The sequence below is a fragment of the Rattus rattus genome, chromosome 1 (assembly GCF_011064425.1).
Source record: "Rattus rattus isolate New Zealand chromosome 1, Rrattus_CSIRO_v1, whole genome shotgun sequence".
NCBI classification, from domain to species: Eukaryota; Metazoa; Chordata; class Mammalia; order Rodentia; family Muridae; genus Rattus; species Rattus rattus.
In genome coordinates, this window is record NC_046154.1 from 211,939,642 (window position 1) to 211,964,094 (window position 24,453).

A 24,453-nucleotide genomic window follows, 5' to 3' on the forward strand; every position below is an offset into this window, starting at 1 on the left:
GAGGAAATTCAAAAAATTATCAGATCCTACTACAAAAGCATATACTAACTAAACTGGAAAATCTGGATGAAATAGAAAATTTTCTAGAAATATACCAGGTACAAAAAGTTAAATCAGAGCAGATAAACTATCAAAACAGTCCAATAACTCCTAAAGAAATGGAGGTCATTAAAAAGTCTCCCAACCAAAAAAAAAGTCCAGGACCAGATGGGTTTAGTGCAGAATTTATCAGACCTTCATAGAAGACCCAATACCAATACTGTCCAAACAATTCCACAAAAATAGAAACAAAAAGGAACACTACCACATCCTTCTATGAAGCCACAATTTTATACCTAAACCACACAAAGACCCCACAAAGAAAGAGAACTTCAGACCAATTTCCCTTATGAATATCGATGCAAAAATACTCAATAAAATTCTGGCAAACCGAATCCAAGAGCACATCAAAACAATCATCCACCATGATCAAGTAGGCTTCATCCCAGGAATGCAGGGATGGTTCAATATACGGAAAACCATCAACGTGATCCATTATATAAACAAACTGAAAGAACAAAACCACATGATCATCTCATTAGATACTGAGAAAGCATTTGACAAAATTCAACATCCCTTCATGTTAAAAGACTTGGAAAAATCAGGAATTCAAGGCCCAGACCTAAACATAGTAAAACCAGTATACAGCAAATCAGTAGCCACACAAACTAAATAGAGAGAAACTTGAAGCAATCCCACTAAAATCAGGGACTAGACAAGGCTGCCCACTCTCTCCCTACTTATTCAATGTAGTACTCGAAGTCCTAGCCAGAGCAATCAGACAACAAAAGGAGGTCAAAGGGATCCAAATTGGAAAGGAAGAAGTCAAAATATCATTATTTGCATATGACATGATAGTTACTTAAGTGACCCTAAAAATTCCACCAGAGAATTCCTGAGCTTGATAAACAACTTTAGCTAAGTGGCTGAATATAAAATTAACTCAAACAAATCAGTAGCCTTCCTCTACTCAAAGGATAAACAGGCTGAGAAACAAATTAGAGAAATGACACCCTTCACAATAATCACAAATAACATAAAATACCTCAGTATGATTCTAACCAAGCAAGTGAAAGATCTGTATGACAAGAACTTCAGGTCTCTGAAGAAAGAAATTGAAGAAGATCTCAGAAGATGGAAAGATCTCCCACAGTCATGGATTAGGATTAATATTATAAAATGGCCGGGTTGGGGATTTAGCTCAGTGTAGAGCGCTGGTAGCAAGCTAAGGCCCTGGGTTCGGTCCCAAACTGAAAAAAAAAAAAAAAAAAAAAAAAAAAAAGAAAAAAATGGCCATCTTGCCAAAAGCAATCTACAGATTCAATGCAATCCCCATCAAAATTCCAACTCAATTCTTCAAAGACTTATAAAGAGCAATTTGCAAATTCATTTGGAATAACAAAAAACCCAGGATAGTGAAAACCATCCTCAACAATAAAAGAACTTCTGTGAGAATCACCATCCCTTACTTCAAGCAGTATTACAGAGCAATAGTGATAAAACCTATATGGTATTGGTACAGAGACAGGCAGACAGATCAGTGGAATAGAATTGAAGACCCAGAAATGAACCCACACACCTATGGTCACATGATCTTAGACAAAGGAGCTAAAACCATACAGTGGGGGAAAAAAGATAGTATTTTCAACAAATGGTGCTTGTTCAACTGGTGGTCAGCACGTAGAAGAATGCAAGTCAATCCATTCTTATCTCCCTGTACAAAGCTCCAGTCCAAGTGGATCAAGGACCTCCACATAAAACCAGACACACTCAAAGTATTAGAAGAAGTGGGGAAGAGCCTCAAACACATGGGCACTGGGGGAAATTTCCTGAACAGAACAACAATTGCTTATGCTCTAAGATCAAGAATCGATGAATGGGACTTCATAAAATTGCAAAGCTTTTGTAAGGCAAAGGATACTGTCATTAGTACAAACAGCAACCAACAGATTCTGAAAAGATCTTTGCCAAACCTATATCTGATAAAGGGCTATTATCCAATATATACAAAGAACTCAAGAAATTAGACTCCAGAGAACCAAATAACCCTATTTAAAAAAATAGGGTACAGAGCTAAATAAAGAATTTTCAGGGGGTTGGGGATTTAGCTCAGTGGTAGAGCGCTTGCCTAGCAAGCGCAAGGCCCTGGGTTCGGTCCCCAGCTCCAAAAAAAAGAAAAAGAAAAAAAAAGAATTCTCAGCTGAGGAATATCAAATGGCTAAGAAATACCTAAAGAATTGTTCAACATCTTTAGTCATCAGGGAAATGCAAATCAAAACAACACTGAGATTCCACCTCACACCAGTCAGAATGGCTAAGTTCAAAAACTCAGGTGACAACAGATGCTGGCAAAGATGTGGAGAAAGAGGAACACTCCTCCACTCTTGGTGGGACTGCAAGCTGGTACAACCACTCTGGAAAACAGTCTGGAGGTTCCTCAGAAAATTGGACATAGTTCTACCTGAGGACCCAGCTATACCACTCCTGGGCATATGCCCAAAAGATGCTCCAACATATAACAAGGACACATGATCCACTATGTTTATAGCAGCCTTCTTTATAATAGCCAGAAGCTGGAAAGAACCCAGATGCCCTTCAACAGAGGAATGGATACAGAAAATGTGGTACATCTACACTCAGCTATCAAAAATGACTTCATGAAATTCATAGGCAAATGGATGCAACTAGAAAATATCCCGAGTGAGGTAACCCAATCACAAAAAAACACATAGTATGCATTCACTGATAAGTGGATATTAGCCCAAAAGTTCAAATTACCCAAGATACAATCCTCAGACCACATGAAGCTCAAGAAGAAGAATGACCAAAGTGTGGATGCTTCAGTCCTTCTTAAAAGGGGGAAACAAAAATATTCATAGGAGGAGATATGGAGACAAAGTTTGGAGCAGAGACTGAAGGAATGGCTATTCAGAGTCTGCCCCACCTGGGGGTCCAGCCCATATACATACACCCACCAAACCCAAACACTATTGTTGATGCTAAGAAGTGCATGCTGGGGGCTGGGGTTGGCTCAGCTCATGGTGGAGCACTTACCTAGGGGCGCAGGCCCTGGGTTGGGTCCCCAGCTCCGAAAAAAAAAACAAAAAAAAAAAAAAGAAGAAGTGCATGCTGACAGGAGCCTGAGAGGCTCTGCCAGAATATGGCAAATAGAGAGGCGATTGCTCACAACCAACCACTGAACTAAGAATGGGGTCCCCATTGGAGGAGTTAGAGAAAGAATTGAAGGAGCTGAAGGGGCTTGCAACCCCTTAAGAACAACAATACCAACCAACCAGAGCTCCCAGGGATTAAACCACGACACAAAGACTATACATGGACTGACCCATGGCTCCATGTACATATGTAGCAGAGGATGGCCTTGTTGGACACCAATGGGAGAAGAAGCCCTTTGTCCTGCCAAGGCAGGACCGCCTCCCTCCTCCCCAGTATAGGGGAATGTCAAGGCAGGGCAGGAAGGAATGGGTGGTTGAAGAGGGGGAATACCTTCATGGGAGAAGGGGAGATAGATGGGAGTTTATGGATGGGAAACTAGCAAAGGAGATAACATTTGAAATCTAAATAAAAAATATCCAATAAATAAAAAAGAACACAAAAAGAAAGAAAAATATCATATGATGACTTTATTTGACTAATAGATGGTTTTATCAATTTCTTAATTTGATAATTTGGGAGTTGCTTTATAACCTACCATCAGATTTTCAGGCTTTCCTTTGCATATTTTTTTTAATTTTTCTTAAAACTTTACAGTCCATAAGTAGACATCACCAAAGTCTGACTATAATTAGAGATACAGCTCAAGGCCAGAGCACTTGTCATGTATGCGCAAAGCCCTGGGTTCAATTCCAAAAACATAAACAAAATAAAACATAAGGTAAATAAAAATATCTTACCAGTCTAAGATTTTTTTTTCTCCATCTTTATTAAATTGGGTATTTCTTATTTACATTTCAACTGTTATTCCCTTTCCCAGTTTCCAGATCAACATCCCCCCTAACCCCTCCTCTTCCCCTTCTATATGGGTGTTCCCCTCCCCATCCTCCCCCCCACTACCTCCCTCCCCCCAACAATCCCATTCACTGGGGGTTCAGTCTTGGCAGGACCAAGGGCTTACCAATCTACATCTTAATATACACTTACTACATATCCCAGTGTCTACATTTTACAATTAACCTATATTAATACTCCTTTCTTCCTTTTGTTCTTTATTTTATGGGGAATGTCTGTTCTACCATAATGTAAACTTTTTAAAAAAAATATTTAAAATAAAGCTTAAAGATTTTTCTTTTGCAATCACTGCATTGGACCCAAAGAAGTGTCCTGTGTGCTGCTGCTAGACTACAATCAGGGATACTTCCTAGAGTTAAAGATAAAAATAAAACTAGCGTAACAGGCTATTTCTGCATTCCCTGTCCCAGAAAAGGATAGACCAGACTCAATTGAACTATCCAAAAACACAGTAAGATAAACTGAAGTCAAGGGTGATACAAAATACTGTTTTTTTCAGTGGCTTTGTCTACATTTACTACGCTCTCCATTTGTTTTAACTGTACCTGAGAGTAGCAGCACCGGAGAAAAACGCTCTCTGAACCCGCTGTGGTCTCCATCAACTATCTGTACGGGTTGACACAAGAAATCAACTTTCACCTCAATGGGAGTAAGAGACAGTTAATTCTGGAAATAGGAGTGCCATGACCCAAGAATACAAATTTACTTTACCTCAAATTCCATATTCTTATACAGTAGCTGTATCCTTATTTTTGTAGTTACAGAACAAAAGAAAGCAGTAAAGAAAATCATAAGACACAATCCAATGACCTGGGTGAAAACATCAGATAGGTGAGTTTCAGTGAACCAGATGCCATCTCATGGCCTTCTCGGCTTTTGAACTGGTGGAAATTAGTAGTTTACTAAGTGGTCTCATTCCTAAGGGTTTCAAACCTGACAGCACAGTGTGTTAGCCATACAAGAAGGCAACAAATAGTGTCTTTATTGTTTTATTTTCTTTTACTTTATTTTATGGGTATGAGGAATGTTTTCCCTGCGTGTATACTTACATGCCAAATGCATGCCGTTCTGAGACAGAACAGAAGAGAGCACCAAATCCCCTGAACTGGAGTTACAGACGGTTGTAAGGCACTGTGTGGGCTCTGGGAACCAACCCTAGTCTTCTCCAAGAGCAATCAACAAGTGCTCTTAACACTGAGCCATTACTCTGGCCTCCCAACAAATAGTTATTAAAGGGATTATGATAGCCCAAAATAAACAGTGCTTAGGCTCTGAGCCCATTATATTCCAGCCTTGCCAATGAAGTTTTAGTCAGATAGTCAACCTAGAAGAAGATTTAGTACAAAGTGTGGGTTCTTTCCAGGAACGCTCATTCACATTCGTTTAATTGACTTTGGTTTGGTTTGATTTGGTTTCTGTTATCATGCTTAGGCTCAAACCTGGAACCATGCATAAACTGGCTAAGTCTAGTTTTATTAGGGCTGCCATGACACAGGATTTGTCCCTAAAAATTGCAGTAATAATAGTTTAATAAAATAATGCACACAAAGCACAGTCTCCACTGCTCTGTATGTTTTGTCCCTCCTCAGCTTTTCTCCGCACTATGTCAGCACCTATTGCTCTGGGCTTAATGCATTCACAGATTCATGAATATGAACGCTTCTTCTCCTGTCAGATTAACTACTTAAAAGCCTAACCCATCACCTACTGCTAGACCTATCACTAATCAACATGCAGCAGATTACTGTCTCATTGTTTGGCAAGAACTGAAGGTGAAGAGGCAGACCAGATGGCCCAGGTTTAGCATTGCCTCCTGGAGTCCAGCCAAAAGCTAATGTTGAATTCTGGCAAACCCTTGTTGGTACTCAAAGCAATTCATTTGACTGTAATCAACTCAGTCATGAGATTAAACAAAACAATATTAAGATCCCGGAGATATATTTGAACCTGGTCTGCCACTAAAATAAGGAATCCTACTTCTATACAAATATTCTGATACTTTCTAGTTCAGGAGTAACAATTTTTCTAGCAGTGCAGCCCAGTACTCAGTAATGTAAAAGCAATTAAGGACAATTGATAGGCAGCAAACAAGCATGAAAAAGCATTTATACTACTGTGTTCCAATCCACATACTGTCCCTGCTACCCTAATCTCTACATAGCTGGTTCTCATAAAGTTTATGACAGAGAACCCTGACAGAGATGGTAAATATGTTTGAGTTCTATACATAACTTAGAGTTGTTTCTGTTGAGTCCTGCACAAAGGTACAAAGATCAATGTAGTAACATTGAAAACCACTACACATAACTTCACGTGAAAGTTATAAATACATATATTCAAAGCTCTTTTTAAAAAATCTTTTAGGCAGTAGAAGGCAGTAGGGTACATGAATGTGTCGAATGAGAGATGAATAATTTTTCTTGATTAAAGTTGATATGCAAATATTTTCTCTGCTCTGTAAAGGGGGTTAACAATAAATATTTTTATTTTTATAGATCAAAACTCAAAATTAAGGATGCTATACAAATGCTATGCATTCCACAAATGCTCCCCTCCCCCAACATTGGCTCCTCATCTTCCTGCCTCCACCTTCCAAGAGCTAAGATTACAAGCATGTGCCACCATGCACAGCTTACTCTACAGAATTCTTACTGACAAAGTTGAAGTAATTATTGAGTGTAAAATACATGTCTGCTTAAAGAAGCATTACCTCAGCTCAGAGCACTTCGCTTAACTGGAAATCATCCAAATCAACTGCAAATGTTCACATGTTAATCTGTGATATGAGGGTAGGTTTTATTTTATTTATTTTTCTTTGTATTTGCTACTTTGTGGGTTCTTTTCTCAGCTTCTCCTGTTTCAACTGTTACCAGCAGTTATCTTCTCTCTCTCACTCTGCTCTCTGACCCTAATCTTCTGCATCCTGAACCACCTCATTTCTACTCCTGAACCCTACTCCTCTTCTTCAGCCTATGCTGGCTTTTTTTTACCCTCTCCTGTTCCCAGAATTCCAAGAGACAACTGACACTGAAGGACATAGAGTCCTTTAAAGGGCCAGGCACATAAAATAAATCATGCTACCTCAGAGTTTACAAACTTCACTTCAGAAATTTCACATATATATGAATATTAGATACTGGTACCAATCTATTACTCATACACACTCGCGCAGAGATGCTCTCTATATTTGGTTAGTAGGTATCCATATGCCTGTTCATGTGAGTGTGTGCACATATTCGTGTGCCTGTGGAAGCCAGAAGTCAGTATCAGGTATCTTTCTTTATTGCATTCCATCTTTTTGTTTCTTTGCTGGAGATAGGATCTGTCATTGAAAGAAAGGGCTGGCAGAAGGCCAGACCTCTGGGGTCCTCCTGTCTCAGCCTTCCTGCTACTGTGGTTCTAAGCACCTGCCACCATGTCCAACTAGGACATGCTAGGTCCTCATGTCTACACCGCAAGTACTTTACTGGGTGAGCGATCTCTTTAATCCCCCCAGAATATTTTTTCATTGATGATATCTTGGCTCAGTGAATAAGCAGAACTGAGTTGGAATTTTCTCTTTGCATTTGCCTTTCAGCAAGTCATGACGTTCCAGATTACAGTTGGGAAGTAGCTCTTTATTTACAATTTAATAAAGTTTAAAGTTTTATCACTACTAGAATCATCATATAAAAATGCTATTAAAATTATACTTAGAGCTTAAAATTAGAAACACTAAAATTCTGACAAAGAAATTGACTATTTGTGTTAACTTCTGACAGCATGAGAAGTACATAGTCACCTGACACGGTTTGTACTGCTGTGGCCCTGGCCCGCGTGTCTGAACACTTGCAGTAGTGGAGCAGCAGTCTTTAGGAAGGCGAGCACTGCTCTAGGAAGGAAGCACCAGGAACAGCTTCTACTGTGCTCTGACCTCACTACCTGCTCATCCTCTGCTCTCAGGAAGACACCAACTGACCTGCTCCTTCCTACCTGCTGCCTCATGTTACCACCAGGGTGGAATGTACCCCTGGAACTGTAAGCCATTACAACCCTTTCTAAAGCACTTCTTGTCAAGTATTTGATTACAGCAATAACAAAAGAAGTAAACACAATAGTAATTGTTACGGTATGTGAAGTGACCATTCCACAGTCATGGCAAGTAAATCCCAAAAGCAACATATAAGTTTCACAACTAAGCATATTTTGTCCATCTGTGGATCCACAGCAGAAGAAAGTATGCACAGCCATTGTGTTCTATGCCCATAACTAAAGACATTTTTCACAATATTCTTCCTAAGTCACTAGCATTCTGTGTAACAAAGTAAATCACAGTACTTAGTTTCTATTTTTGGGTAAAATGCACAGGGCTGATCACTGTTAAGTGAACAAGAGAATGAATGCTCACTCTTGTTATTATCAATCAGTTCATTAAGATGATTCCCATGTGTTCTGCTGACTCCAGCCTCATAAACAACACAGTAAGCAAACATGATTTGAAGTTCCTTCTATTTTCACAAACTTCACAAGTTTTTTTTTGTTTTTTTTTTTTTTTTTTTCCGGAGCTGGGGCCCGAACCCAGGGCCTTGCGCGTGCTAGGCAAGCGCTCTACCGCTGAGCTAAATCCCCAATCCCACTTCACAAGTTTTTAAAACCTAAGATTTCCTACTCCATATTTTAATACATCTTAACCAGATTCTACTTCGAGCCATATTAAATGTCTTCTAAATTTCTTTTAAAATATATTTGCCTCTGGCTATTATACAGTTATCGTGCTAACACCTCAAAGAAAAAAGAGAAGTCTGATAGCATTCATCAACTCAACAGGAACCAAAAGAGGGGTGGAACCTATCTGCCATGGTTTTTAGTTAACTGTACCTGTTGCTCAGACTGTCCTCGGCTCTTGAGAAATTACTCCCACCCAAAACTTAATAGGCTTAAGCAAGTTTATTTTCTCTAAGTCCATCTTATTTCAGTTTCTTTAGTTAAATATAATTTGATTTGCTTACCATAAGTGGATTTGTTTGGCTAACAATAAATCACTCAAAAACTTACTTTTATCTTAGAAAAGAAAATCTGTTCTAATAATATATTTCATTTTAAATTTTCTAAATTCCTTAGTTGAAAATACTAGAAAAGATGCTTAGCCTAGAAAGCTCAATGTACATTACACTCTTTAAGTATAATTATACCATAAATAACATAATAAATCCAATATTTTGCCATCCAATTTGATTAACAAAATAACCTATGATCCCCTGTGCTTCTTTTATATATATGTTTATTTTATGTATTTGTGTTTTGCCAGCAATGAATATATGTGCACCACATGCACGCAGGAGCACTAGGTAAGTGATCAGAAGGGCGGCATCAGATCCCCTCAAACCCTCAAGCCTTTCATTTTAAACCTTCATTATTACTCTATGTGTGTGTTCATAGGGGCAGGAGGAGACATAATGCCATGGTGCATCTGTGGGTCAGAGGACAGTTTGGGGTGGTCAGTTCTCTACTTCCACCCAGTGGGTTCCAACAATTCAGGTCACCTGACTTACAGTATATAGCAAGATTCCTTATCTGCTGAGCCATCTTGCTAACTGTCACCTGTACTTTAAAAAGCACAGCATGTGACTAGAAAAACAAACATCTCAGTGGTTAAGCCCTTGTTGCTCTTGCAGGACTCCACTTCCATTCCTGAACCCATGTCAAGTGCTTCATAACTGCCTGGAGCCCGAACCCCAGGGAACCTGATACCCTCTACTGATCTGTACCAGCACCAGGCGTGTGAGTGAGACATAAAGACATGGAAGCATTCACACATACACAGAAAGTAAATACATTTTTTGAAAAATACACTTGACACCTTCCCTTCTGATGAATATTCTCTGATGACTAAAAAATCAATAAACCAAGCATGATCAGAGCACTCTAAACGCAACTCAATTATAACTGCATCACTGCTGCTATCTGTCATGGTCACTATTCCAGCTGCTCAATGCTGCCATTATGATGTCAAAGTGCCCATACTGTATAAATAAATGCACATAACTTTGTTATAACATTAGAATTAAAATTTTATTTTTCAGAAGCCTTATTGATCTTTTGAGGTTTCAAAAACAACTGGAAATGGAAACCATTCTTAACTACAGAGAATACATCAGGTTTGGTCTTTGGGCATTTGCAGGCTCCTAGAAAAATACCAACCCACAAAGGTAGAAATGAAGAGATCAAAACATTTTAGAAAATTTTATTCCTCACTCCTAGGACCACATCTGAGACCAACTGGGTCATAATTCTGTAATATAAGAGATGTATATTTGAATGAAACAGAGGACCATATTTGTGAACAATAAGATACCAAAATTAAAATTAAATTAATTTAAAATTAAATAAGATGATCTAACTGGGATTGTAGTAAAACTATCTTCTTCAACTACACCTGGATAGATATGATGCCATAGCTAAGGAGGAAGAGTCAGACATGAGAACCAGAAGTAACAACATGCGCACTACTGTACTTGGCTACACTTATGTATGTAGTAGCACGCGCACTACTGTACTTGGCTACACTTATGTATGTAGTAGCACGCGCACTACTGTACTTGGCTACACTTATGTATGTAGTAGCACGCGCACTACTGTACTTGGCTACGCTTATGTATGTAGTAGCACGCGCACTACTGTACTTGGCTACACTTATTTATACCTAAATCAATTTCAATTAATTATTGAACTTTACCGTTTCTAGCCAATTCTTTTTCTTGTCATGTGAAATTGGATAAAGATTCCTCTGAGATATCATGAAAGAGAACAGGACAAAAAATAAATAATCAGCAGTGGAAATGAGATTTTCTATACACTTTATTATATATACTTCGTATGTCTTCTTACTAAATTCTCACAGCCTTTCAAGGTAGAACCCTAAGTACAGCTCCCCAGAGTGAGTGGATGCAAATGCCACATGAATAGACGGCAGAAGAAACGTTCCAAGCCAAAGCCACCCTTCCAAAATCTAGCCTGTTGGCCTGAATCCAAAGAACCCATCAGCATCCAGTGACTACTGTGTCCAAAGCATGTTATTTTTCAGTTCTTAATTGATTTCAAATAAGACTTTTGTTAATAAGTGTGTCTTGTGTAGCAGATATAAATCTAAAATTGTAACATACATTGTTACTGAAATACATGCTGTTGAAAGTTCTTAATCGTGTAAAATATGAAATCGCTGATGTCACATGCAAAAAATAGGTTAAAAATCAATTTTTCTAAATAATAGAATAATAACACATTAAAAGTAAAAAAGAATCATAAAGGAAAATCTATCCTGGTATGAAACTTCACCAAGTGTGTACAGAACTAAGTGGTGGAAAGGGAAATGACCGATCCTTGCCCAACAGCCACCTCTGTCCTCATTCGCCGTCACACACTCTCAATGGAGACTCAGAGTCCATATTCTCTGTAATCTGACTCCAGTATTTGATAAAATCGACTTTGCCTAACAAGAAACATCAAAGGATTTCTGCACATAACAACCATGTTTCTATAGATTGCCACTAATAGTAACATGCCAACCTGAATAGCCGTCACTTAACAATTCACCTACCCAACAATACTGATTTCAAACCATGTGATAAATTAAAAGGTCAAAAGTCTTGAGCATTGTAACCTCTCACAGAGAGAGACAGGTGATGTGGCAGGAGGAGAGTAAATGCAAAACACAGTCCCTTTGGCTTCCATGCCATTGCTTCCTATAACTAAATACATCAAATCTTCTACAGGCAGAAACCAATTTTAGAAGAGCCTACTTGAACAACTGTGCTAAAAAAAATTTTCAAAAAGAGCTAATTAGAAAAAATAGTCAGTGCCTGTTATATTTAAAGGCTAGAATAAGTGTAGTTTTTCCAATTAAGTTACATTTTTACCGACTTTTTAAAATATATTCTGTTCTCAAACATTACACATTTCCACAAGTGTCTTGGTGCTCACTTCTCGTGAGGCAGAGCATCGCCGTGTTGTTCACTCTGGTCACAAACTCCTGGTCTCAAGAAATCTCAAGTCAGCCTCCCACATGTTGGAATTATGGGCACATATCACTAAGCCTGTAATCAAAGATCTCCAGATGCTTTGTTTGATAAAATAAAATAAAAAAATAAAAACCTAACTCTTTCCAGTTTAATATAATTTATCAATCACTTTCTTTATGGTCAATTTCTCTCTCTGTTCCTCTAAAAGAGTGTCTAACTATTTGGGGGGCTTTGCACTTCCATATAAATCTTAGAATCAACTGTCATTTAATGTAAACATTTTTGTTTATATTTGCTAGATTTGCTTCAAGAGTTCAAGTTAAAACTACATTTAGGGGAAAATTGGCATTTTAATAGCATGTAAATTCCACTCCATCAACATTATTATTCCCTAATTTCTCTAAATAATGTATCATAATTCAGGTGTTGAAGCCTTATAAACCTTGTCTTAGATTTCTCTCCACTCATCTGATGTAAATCACATGTTAACTTATTATTCTCAGGAGGCATTTTTAAAGGCGTACTTTAATATTTAAATGATGTGGGTGTGTATCTGCGTGTGGGCAGGTACACCCGAGTGTAGGTGCCAGGGAGGCCCTCGCTGGAGCTGCAGCTACAGTCGAGCTGCCTGATGTGGGTGCTGGGAAACAAACTTAGATTTTCTGGAAGAACAGCAAGTGCTCTTGATATCGAAGCCATCTCTCCAGCCCCTCAAATGTTGTTTTTAACATAGAAATATCCTTTTTTTAATAAATGCTGGATATATCATGAAGCCCCAATAAAATCTTTAACTTTAAAAGTGTGTCTGAGCTTTTTTTGATATCACTGCATATCAACATGCATTAATAAAAACTGCGCTATTTTTCCCCAATCCCTAACTGCTGTCTCTACTGACCTCTCTATACTGGCGAATACTCAATAAAGCACTGCACTACGATATTTGTATCACTCTGTGCTCACTACCATTCTGTCAGTTTCTACTCTGCTGAGCTTTTTTTAATTAAATGGATAATAAAGATTTATCCAGTCCACTTCCTACATGTAATGTTATCACAATAGTTTTCTTCTCCTTTATTAAAGTTAAGTAATCTGATTACACAGATTTCTAAAAAATTTAACTAATGTTACATTCCTGGGAAATATATTTTTAACTTCTTGTTATCTTTCTAATTCCTGCCTTGTAATATTTACATTTATATCCCTGAATAAAATTTTCTTTGGAAAGAAAATAAAGTTTTCTTTCCAATAATTTCAAGTTCTAGTATAAAAGTTCTTATGGTGTTATAAATTAAATTATTTTTGTTAATTGCTACAGTTATTTTAACATTATTTTATTTCTTAATCTTTCTACATTAATGTATTTTCAATATCTGTTAAGAGGCTTTAAACTCATTTCTGACCAAGGATAGAGTGAGATTTTTTCTTATCCAATCTGCCAATTCATAACAATTAATGTATTTACATTTGTTTATTTAATTGTTTGATTTTGAGCTCCCAGGTTGGTGTCCTCCCAAGGGCAGATTACAGGTAATCCACTTAGTTAAGTGACTACTAAGTTTGAGTTCAAACTATGTTACCATCTGTTCTCTGCTGCCCGTGTTTCTATTTTGTCTCCTCTCTTAACCTTTTTCAATTGATTGTTGTTTTCTGGTTTACTGATGCATTAGTTTGAAAGTTATACATTCTGCAACTATCGTTTATAAATAAACTCAATATTATCACATGTATTGTTTTACCAAACTAGCATATATGTTCACTTCTTCCTCACAACATAACATCCACCATCTAACTCTTTTACCTGTCTTACTGTACGAATAGACTGTTGGTGACGTATTTTTTACCCCATATCATCAAACTTGTTTTATAGTCAATTTAAATTTTTATTTTTTTCAACTTTTTTATTGATTTCTATCTAGCCTTACATCTAAGTTCATTTTCCATAGTATGTCCTTAAGTGTGGGAAGTTGGTGACATATTTCAGCTATTGTTTCTGAAATGCCCTTTAATCTGACTTCATTTCTGGGGGATGTTTTTACAGAACATAAACTATAGTTATTTTTGTCTTTCTTAAAGCTATACAGATTTGTACAGCTAGGCAAAGGCAGGCAAATTGCTGGAGCCCAGTTGTTAGGGCAACCTGAATACAGTAAGACCCTGTCTTTACTATTATGAATTGGGCACAGATTTTATGGAAGATACTTTGAAAGTTGGTACTGTTTTGCTCTGGATAGTTTTTAAATTTGTGAGTGTGTGTGTGTGTGTGTGTGTGTGTGTGTGTGTGTGTGTGTGTGTGTGTGTGTGTGTGTGAGAGAGAGAGAGAGAGAGAGAGAGAGAGAGAGAGAGAGAGAGAGAGAGAGAGAGAGAGAGACTTGGTGTTCATCAGTTTGGGGGGAAATCTCAACCACTATCTCTAAAAATGTATCTGCCTCATGCTTTCTCCTGTCCTTCTGAAATTCCAGTTGTGCGTAGTAAATCTCCTTTTTCTTCCCTTGTATTTTATTTTTGTGTTTTACTAGACATATTTCCCATACCAGTGTCCCATGTTGTTGTTCCTTAGATCCAGTTTTATGATCTGATCTCCTATATGCTTATTTTTGTTTGTAAAGCATTATATATTTTAGTAATTTTTAGATTTTATTTACTGATATGTTTGAATGTTTTGCCTGTGTATATGTATGTACACCACTTGCATGCCTGACACCCAGAGTTCACAAGAGGGTGCAGAATTCCCTGGAACTGGAGTTAGGGATGGTTGTGAGCTGCCATGTGGTGCTGGGAATTGAACCCAGGTCCTCAGCCACTAAGCCATCTCTCCAGCACTGACATTATATATTTATTACTGCTAGAAATCTTTGATATTATGCATAGTGTGCTACTTTGCCAGGAAAGATTTACCCTGCTTTGACTGGTAAGCAGATTCATTAACAATCCTCCTGGACTTCTCTAGTCAGGATCATAGCTCAGATTTGTCATATAAGTAGACTTTGTTTTGGTTGTTGAAATTGGATCTCATGTAGCCTAGGTTGGCTTTGAACTCACTGGGATGACATTGAGTCCTTGCCCCTTTTGCTCCTACCTCCCCATTGCTAAAATTACAGATGTATACCACCATGTACATTAGATGGCATCAGACCATTCACTTTCTGATTCATGCTTACTAACATGTAGACTTTCAGGTCTCAGCCCAAAGCTTGGAGATCCACAAGGCAGTCTCCATGCCAGAAAACCATACCTCCAACCTAGCTGTGTTAGCCCAACTTCATTAGTATGTCAAAAGTTCTTCTTAATTTCTCAGACTCTTAGCCATCCTTCCTGGAAAAGCATTCCCACAGGGGAAAGAAGCCTCAAATTCCCAGCTCACCTTTTAGGTTTCCTTCTTGTCCAGGATCTTGTCCCCATAGCCGTCACTGCTGTGTTAGCTCTCTGATACTCTCAAACAGATGGACTCTATATTTGATCCAGTTTTTCTAGTTGCTCTCAGTAGAAGGGTTAGTCCAAATTGCCTAATCCACATCATCAGAAGTGCACCTCTCAACTTTTCTCATCTGTAAAATGAGGATAATAATGACAACTCCCCCCAAGGTTCTATTAGAACAGATCAGAGTGTCCACTACACACCAAGTGCACAAGCACTTTGCCCTAGGGTTCTGAGCTACCTACTGCTAATCTAAAACAGCCTCAAATAATAAATAACTTGTAGTTTTTGCTTGCTTAGTAATCATTCTTTTACATTTCAAATTTTCTTTGAGAAGCTAGCTTTAATTATTAAATACAGTAGTAATTTAGTCTTTAGTTATTAAATACAATAACATTACAGTTGTCTGTCCAAGGGCGAGCATCTAACCAAAATGAGACCACACCATCCATCCTACGATAATATGGACCTAAAGCAACAAACACTGGTGCTGGTCAATACGAGCAACAGGCAGCACACCAAAGAGGCCACCTATTAGTTTACAAACCAGCTACTCAGCTAACCCTTTAATTTGTCTTTTCCAGGACATATTCAACTTTTCTGAGATCTAATGAACTTATAACAAATATATTTTCTACTTCAGTAAAACAAAGTCCTTTTATTTGTTTGTTTGTTTGTTTGTTTGTTTGGGTTATTTTGAGATAGGGTCTCACTTTGTAGCCTAGGCTAGCCTAACTAAAGCTCTTGACAGTCCTCTTGGCTCAGGCTCCAAGTGCTGCAACTGCAGGCCCGGTTACAAGATCAATTTTCAATTCTTATAACTCAATACTCAGATTTTTCACTGGAGAATTATCTCATTTTCAAAGTTTTCCTACTAGCCCATATACTATTATCAGTTCCTTTGAAGAAATCAAAATAATAAAAAGGTCTGCCTGGACATTGACAAAAGTTACAAAAAAATTTTTGTTGATTGTCTCCTATATAATCAAAGAAACTTATTTTATATGTGCTTCTTCCTGAGATCCCTTTGTTGGTTCTCTATGATGTTCCTACTTCCCATTCCCCCCTTGGAAGGCTAGAAACCTGTCAACAGCATTTCTAAAACACTCCCTTGACACCTTGTGCCTAATTACATCCTGCACTTATGAGAACTGATGGCAAAAGAAGGCAGACAAGTTTATTTTCCTTCTTTCCTGGTTCCTGCAGGGACAACAACATTCAGTAAACTTAGGAGAAGACTGCTCAGGGACTACAGCTGCAGTGGCAGCAGAGGCAGCAGACTATTGACACACCTTGACAAAGCCCATAGGTGATCCCACAACCAAGTTCCTGACCATGACATTGTGCAGAAGTCATATGAACCATCACTAAGGAAGTGGAGAGGAGCTCACAATTGTTCTGTCCTACGTCTTCAATTTCCTGGGAGTGCATCTTATCCTAGACTACTTAACCTATTCAACAAAAGCTAATGCGCACATCTGAATTTAACAAGTAGACACATCTGCTGACATTATGAGCTGGTCTCTTTACTGTGGAGCTGCTCGCGATGCAGCATCCTCAGACTCTACGCACCATGTGCCAGTAGCTCATCTGCTCCAGCTATGACAGTCAAAACAGTTTCCTAGGATCACAGGGCAGTTCTGTCAGGGGTAGCAATGAGTAAGTGCAGCATCCGAGGTGAACCTAGTACCATCCACGTGACTACATAGTCTCTGAATCAATAGAACTGCAGCTTCCCAGGTAATAGTAGTACTACAACAACCTCACATCACAGCATTTAAAGTCACTGGTTTAACGGCTATTTCTTTTTCCCCTCTCCCAGCCTAGGAGTACTATTGTTTCCCTGTGATTGTTGGTCCTTTCAGAAAATATACAGATAATTAACAGTTATATGAATAAATTTCCCATGTTAAACTCTCTTTGGTTATAACATTTAGTATACTCTTTATAGGAGGGCTTCTGTATTCTTAATTACACAACTTCAGTGGTGTGACATTTCCTTTTCCATTTGTTGTTTTTATGCTTCTTGTCCCCTCTCTTCTCCTATGCCCTCTTTCATTCATCCACTGTAACTCTTTATACTCTCTTATTTTCTGTTTCTCCTATTAAGTATACCAATGATATTTATGTCATTTTCATAACATCCAAAAATCTGACCATCCTAAATTTAAATAATTGGGAACTTAATCACTAAAGGCAAGAATTTCCTCAGAAACTCTTAAAATAGAATTGCATTTTATTATAATTGCAAGTACCTAGAAATTTTTTCATAAGTACAATACATACTTGAGTAAAAAACAAATCATCTTAACTCCAATATTAAAGGTAAATAAATTTGAATTGAGATAGAAATAAAAAGTGTACCTTTTTACTTGGGGGTTTTGTTTTGCTGTTTAGTTGGTTAGTTCTCTGTTTGCTGGTTTGGATTTGGAGTTTTATCTGTGTGCATATATAAGTTTTGACAGTTAGTTCAGTGGTTGAGTGGGTGGGTGTTTCGTCTTGTTTTGCTTTGCTTTCTTGAGACTTGGTCTCAGTATATAGTGCTGGACACCCACGACCCACTCTGTAGACGTCAATGGCTCTGGACTTGCAGCACTTCTGCTCTGCCTCCTCAGTGCTGGGATTACAGATGTGTGCCACCATGCCCAGATGGAATAGCTTTCTTTAGATTCTTCCTCATATATCATTTCAGTTGTATAGCACCAATGCACAAGCAAACAACAAGCCTATTAAATGGTTTACAAGATGGCAATAAGATGATTCCATGAACTCATCTGAACTCTAAAGAAAATCTATTAACTCAGGGGGTGGGGGGCATAGAGCAAATGTCACATCGATTCAAAACCAAAGTACTGTTTGAGCTGAAGTCTTGCTCCTCACCTGCACCCATTCAGATGCCCCCATTGCTGGTTCTCCACATGCCATCCTCCTTCTCACCTGCTGTTTCTACTGTCATCATAGTCACAATAAGATCAAACTCTGTGCTGCGCCAAGAAGGTCTGACTAATGTAGTCCTTACCGACAGTTTCGTTCTCAATCTATCTGCTTTTTATCCTCAAGACAAATTATGAAAAACATCTAATAGCCACAAAACACGCAATGCTATTTCTCACTCCGTGTGTGTGTGTGTGTGTGTGTGTCTGTTTTTCCTTCTCTCTCCACTTCCTCCCCCTCTTCCTTTCTAACACAAACACACACACACACACACACACACACACACACACTCCTACCTATTAATCCTTAGACAAGACTGTCCTACACACTTAACATTTCTTACAAGTGTTCTTATCTAACATCTTCTTCCTCAGGAGAAGTGGGCCCAGCTAACTAACAGGTAGCACAAGAAGGTGGAACACGCACAGTTTGAAAAAAAGCAGGCCCTCCTCCTCCTCCCTCCCTCCCCCCCTCCCTCCCTCCCCCCCTCCCCCCCTCCCCCCCTCCCCTCCCTCCCCTCCCCTGTGTTCTTGGCCTTTTCTTTCCCCTCTTTTCTTTCTCTCTTTCTCTCTTTTTCTGTCCTTCTCTGCCTCTACTTCCTTCTCAACTCCCCTTCTCATGCCCCAAATAAACTCTATTCTACATTAAAAAAAGAAAAAAGTAAAATGAATTCAAAAGTTCTAAGACACTTGTCATTTCCTGAGACAAGGAGAAGCATGAACGCGCCTGGGTGCGTCCCCACACTCTCCCTCCTCACTCACCACATGCCCACTCCCCAGACACATACTGTTTATTCATGTCACAGAAAATGATTAACTCTGGTTTAAATTCAGGCTCAGCTATTAAAATATTTTAATACAATTAAATTTTTTCTTTTATTATTCTTTCTAATATTGATGTCTTAAAATTCTTTGAGCAAGTTGTGCTTAAATTCCTTCAATTACTTATAACTGAATGCCAACATTCTATCAGACACTGTGCTGAGCTCAAGAAAGACTAACACAATAACATACATAATTATTGCCTTCATTCTTTAGGAAATGTTGATAATTGACGCGTGGTCTCCAGTTAATCTGCTCAAGGTCCTAACTATAGCTTTATTATTTATTTATTTACTTACTTACATAAAAGTTAAAGTAATTTTATTATTATTTGCCATTTGGAATACATAGTTGATTAATATTTTTGACATGTGTTAAAGGCTATGGAGACATTAAAGAAGTGGATGCTCAGAGGAAAGTGCCATCCACAAACAATAGAAGTATTAAGTAGAAAACCTAAGAAGACTACAAATGCCACCAAGTTCAGAGTTTTACTTACTCTAGACCTTTTTATTATCACACTATGGCAGATAAATAAACACTGCACTACTGATATGATATTATCATTAAGATATCAAAAATCACAACTATTTTATGTGATTTTTTTTTGAGACAGTCTCTCTCTGTGTAGCCCTGGCTGTCCTGGAGCTCCCTATGTAAACCAGACTGGCCTCAGACTCCCAGAGATAGATGTGCCTGGCTCTCCCTCCTGAGTGCTGGGATTTAAGGTGTGCACCACCACACCCAACACAGGTGTTTATTTTCTTTTTTAATTGTGAAATCACTTTATCCCTTATGAAACTAAGAAAAAGAATTGCTGATATTAATTTTAATATCAACTCAATTCATATTAAGCTTTCTGCTAAGTAGATGTAATAAACTCTTACTTAAAATGTTAATATTATTCAAATTTAGTAAGCCTACATCTTAAGATCTTCAAGAATCCACCAAAAGCCAATTAAATTCTATTGAAAAATAATTTAGAGAAAAACCATATCAGCACCAGGGATAGAGTTCAGTAATGGAATGCTTTAATTAATATGCATAAGGTCCCAAGCCGAAAGGACAGGAGAACCCAATACAGCGAAAGGACAGGAGAACCCAATACAGCAAATTGGAGGGAAAAAAATCCTTTAACAAATTATATTCCAGATTTTTCTTTAGAAAGAAACTGTAATCATTTAGGAAAATATCTGATGCTACTTCAGAATTGAAGAAGAAATCTAAGGAAGAAATAACTGATACTACAACAACAACAAACAAACAAACAAAAATACTGCTCTTATAAGTACAAAAAAAAGAAAGAAAGAAAAAAAAAACAGAAGTATTTCCTGCAATCTAGCTTCCATTGTTCCAGAAAATATTATGCCAGCTGCGAAAGCAGGAAAGTAATTAAGCAGTCTTACCCCGCTGCAGCACCCATGAGCGACAACTACGGGCACGGGACAATGTGCATGAGGGTACACTAAGTAGTACTGGTAAGTCAGCGGCAACCAGCGGCTGTGCAATTCAACGGAGAGAAACCCCGCCTCCCACAGAAACCTAGTCAACTTCCTGTCTAGTAAGGCCATGGACCTGAGAAAAGACTCTGCTACTGCCACTTTATTCGACCAACATAATTCCTTAATTCTTAGTCTAGTATAATTATTTATTCTAAAATCTTCACAGTAAGTAGCTACCACCCCTCCTTAAAGAAGCCTCTCCTTACAGTAAATGGAAACCATTGCAGAAACCCACAACTGGACACAATCCAAAGATCAACAGAGCATGGGAGGCCCAGACCTAATAGATTTATCTACATCAGAGCTCCTGCATCCATGGCAGAAGAGAGGTGGAAAGATTCTGAGAGCCAGAATATGGGGAAACCTGAAGTAAAAGAGTCTCTGCTAGAAGTGACTATGTAAACAAGGCTTTAACAATGGCAATGCCAACAGGCAAGCTAACCTGGAAGGGGGGAAGATTCGTGGAGTCCCCCCTGGACAAAGAACTACAGGCAACTAATGAGTACTGGGAGAAAGATAATTAGCCTTGACCAGAGATGAGTCCCCCCAATGCAAAGTTGTCACCCTGAGACCATACACATACAAAAAGACAGTCTCAGCAGGTTGTATTCATATCTATTGTGCATAGTCTTATGTATATACACATGCATGTAACAATAATAATTAAAGAAAAATAGACTATCAATTTGAGGGAGACATGGGAGAGGTGAAAGGGAGGATAACTGGGAGGAGCTAGAAGGGGGAAAGAGAGAGTATTAAGTGATGTAACTCTATTAAAACATTTATAAAGAGAATGGAGACGAAATGGGAAGAGGTGGGGGAAAGACTACTTCTTTGGGGAAAGAAGTAGTCCAGTAACTTGGGGAAATGCTAAGAGATCTCACAAAGGAGTCTGGAGCCAGGTAGATGGCTAAGTGAGTAAATGTGCTTCCCATCATGCCTAGTGACCAGAGCTGGATGCCCCAGACACAGAGAATCAATCCAAGTGAACCAACTCCGGCAAGTTGTTCTATAACCTCTACATTAGTGCAGTGGCAGACACACATACACACAATTAAATAGATAATGGTTTTTAAGAATAGGAAAATCAATTACAATTGTGAATTACCCACTTCATAATTATCACCATATCTCCACCAACTACTAATATAGATACGAGATGTGAGCAAAATTTAAGAATCCAGGAGCAACAATAGAACAGAGATGAAGGGGAAACTAAAAGTAAGCAGTAGAATAGTGGGCACTGGTTTGTTTGTTTAATTTGCAATGAAATCTGTGTACTAAGAATTAGAATGTTGATTTGGATACTGTCTCTCTGCCTTTTATTTAGTTTGGCTAAAGTTTGTCTATCTTGTTGATTTTCTCAAGAAGCAGCTCTTGGTTTCGTTGATTCTTTGTATTGATCTCTTTGTTTCTAATTTATTGATCTCAGCCCTGAGTTTGATTATTTTCTGCCATCTACTCCTCTTTGGTGTTTCCTTCTTTTTGTTCTGGAGCTTCCAGGCATGTTTTTAAATTGCTAGTATGAGATCTCTCCAATTTCTTTATGAAGGCACTTAATGCTATGAAGTTTCCTCTTAGCACTGTTTTCATTGTGTCCCATAAGTTTGGGTATGTTGTGCCTTCATTTTCATTGAATTGTAGAAAGTCTTTAATTTCTTTTTCTATTTCTTCTCTGCTCCAGTGGTCATTAGTGTTGCTCAACTTCCATGAGTTTGTAGGTTTTCTGTTGTTTCTGTTATTGTTGAAGTCCAGCTTTAACCTATGGTGGTCTGGTAAGAAGCTTCCTGCAGCCTCAGATGGAAGCAGGCACAGAGAGATACAGCCAAACATCAGTAGGAGTGTGCCAGAGTGGGGGATAGGATTAATCTAGCTGGAAGGTCAAAGACAGTACAAGAAGACCTTCAGTGTCAACTAACCTGGGCCCATGGGGGCTCACAGAGAATGAACCAGCAACCAAAGAGCAAGCAGGGCTGGTCCTAGCCCCCCTACACATTTGTAGCAGATGTGCAGCTTGGTCTTCATGTGGGTAACCTAACAATTGGAGTGGGGGCTGTCCCTGACTCTTGTTGCCTGCCATTGGATCCCTTTGCCAATGCTAGACTGTCAGGCTGAACCTCAGAGGAGGAGGATGCTCTAAATGCTGTTGCAACTTGATATCCAAGGGCAGGGTGGTACCCAAGAGGGGCTTCCCCTTCTCTGAGGAAAAGGAAAGAAGTAATGGGGGAAGGGATTTCTGAGGATGGGACTGGGAGGAGAGGTAGAGAAGGAGCAGTGGCCAGGATGTAAAGTGAATGGATGGATGGATGGATAGATAGATAGATAGATAGATAGATAGATAGATAGATAGATAGATAGATAGATAGATAGATAGACAGACAGACAGATAGATGGAAAAAATAAACATATCTTAGAAAAACAAAGAATTAGAATGGGAGGTCTGGATCAATGCAATAGGACATTTGCCACCAAGCCTGAGTCCTGATCTCAAGATCCACATGATAAAAGAGAAAAACAACACCATGAGTTCACCTTTGACACCTCTCTCTCTCTCTCTCTCTCTCTCTCTATATATATATATATATATATATATATATATATATTTATATACATATGTATATATATATATATGAATGCACACACACTAAATAAAGGCAGAAACAAATGGGCAGATGAAGGCAATAATGATTATATGGTATTATTTCATTTTTATTGTCTATTATTGCTATAGTTCCATTTCATAATAAAAAGATGAAGTGAACAGTCTTTGAATTTACTATTTCTGCATAACATAATCAGAGTTCTGGATAAAAGTATGTAAAAGGTGGTGACTTCAGTATTTAGAATGCTGAGAAGAGAATTCATATAACTCTTTTACTACTATTTAGATCAAATTAAAGAACAATCTTGATGTATGTACCCTTGTCAAACTGCACCAGTACAAATCGGGATTTAGATAAACTACAGAGTTTCAAAAACAATTTTTAAATAGCAATGGCAAGCTATTGTCAGAGCACAGATGACAATCTGCTCACCAATTGCAACATCTTTTTTTTTAATTTTTTAATTTTTTTTAAAATTTTTAATGAAAAAGACCATATTTTGTGGTATCGAGAGATGAAATTGTTGTTATCAACAGTCTTAGAAACACTTCAGTGGGCCAAGTGTGCACCTCAGTGATAGACCATCTGTCTGGCATATTCAAGGCCTTGGGCTGGATTCCCAGAATAGCAAAACAAAAAGTAAGATTCCATGGGGTAATGGTGGCACACACCTTTGATTCCAGTACTTGGGAGGCAGAAGCAGGCAGACCTCTCTGAGTTTGGGGCAAGTTCCAGAACAGCAGCCAGAGACAATTCCTTTAGTCAAAGTCAAATCCTTCAAAGAAGATAAATCACGCCTAGGCTCCTGCTTCCTCTCATTCTAGCCTCATTTTTAGCCCTCAAGACTGACCTTCATATAAACAACACTATCTTCAGGAGAGAGAACACTAGAATAGTGACCCAGTAATCCTAAAATAATTTCTCCCCAGTTAACATATGTTGTGTGTCTTCTGTGCACCGATACATTGCATTTGTACTTTGGCACAACCCTGTGACACAGGCATTCTATTTTGTTATTGTTACTCTTTCTTTGTCTGGGACAAGATCTTACAGGCCAGGCAGGTCTCATGCTGACTACAGAGCTAAGGCTTACTGGAAACTTCTGATAGCCCTGAC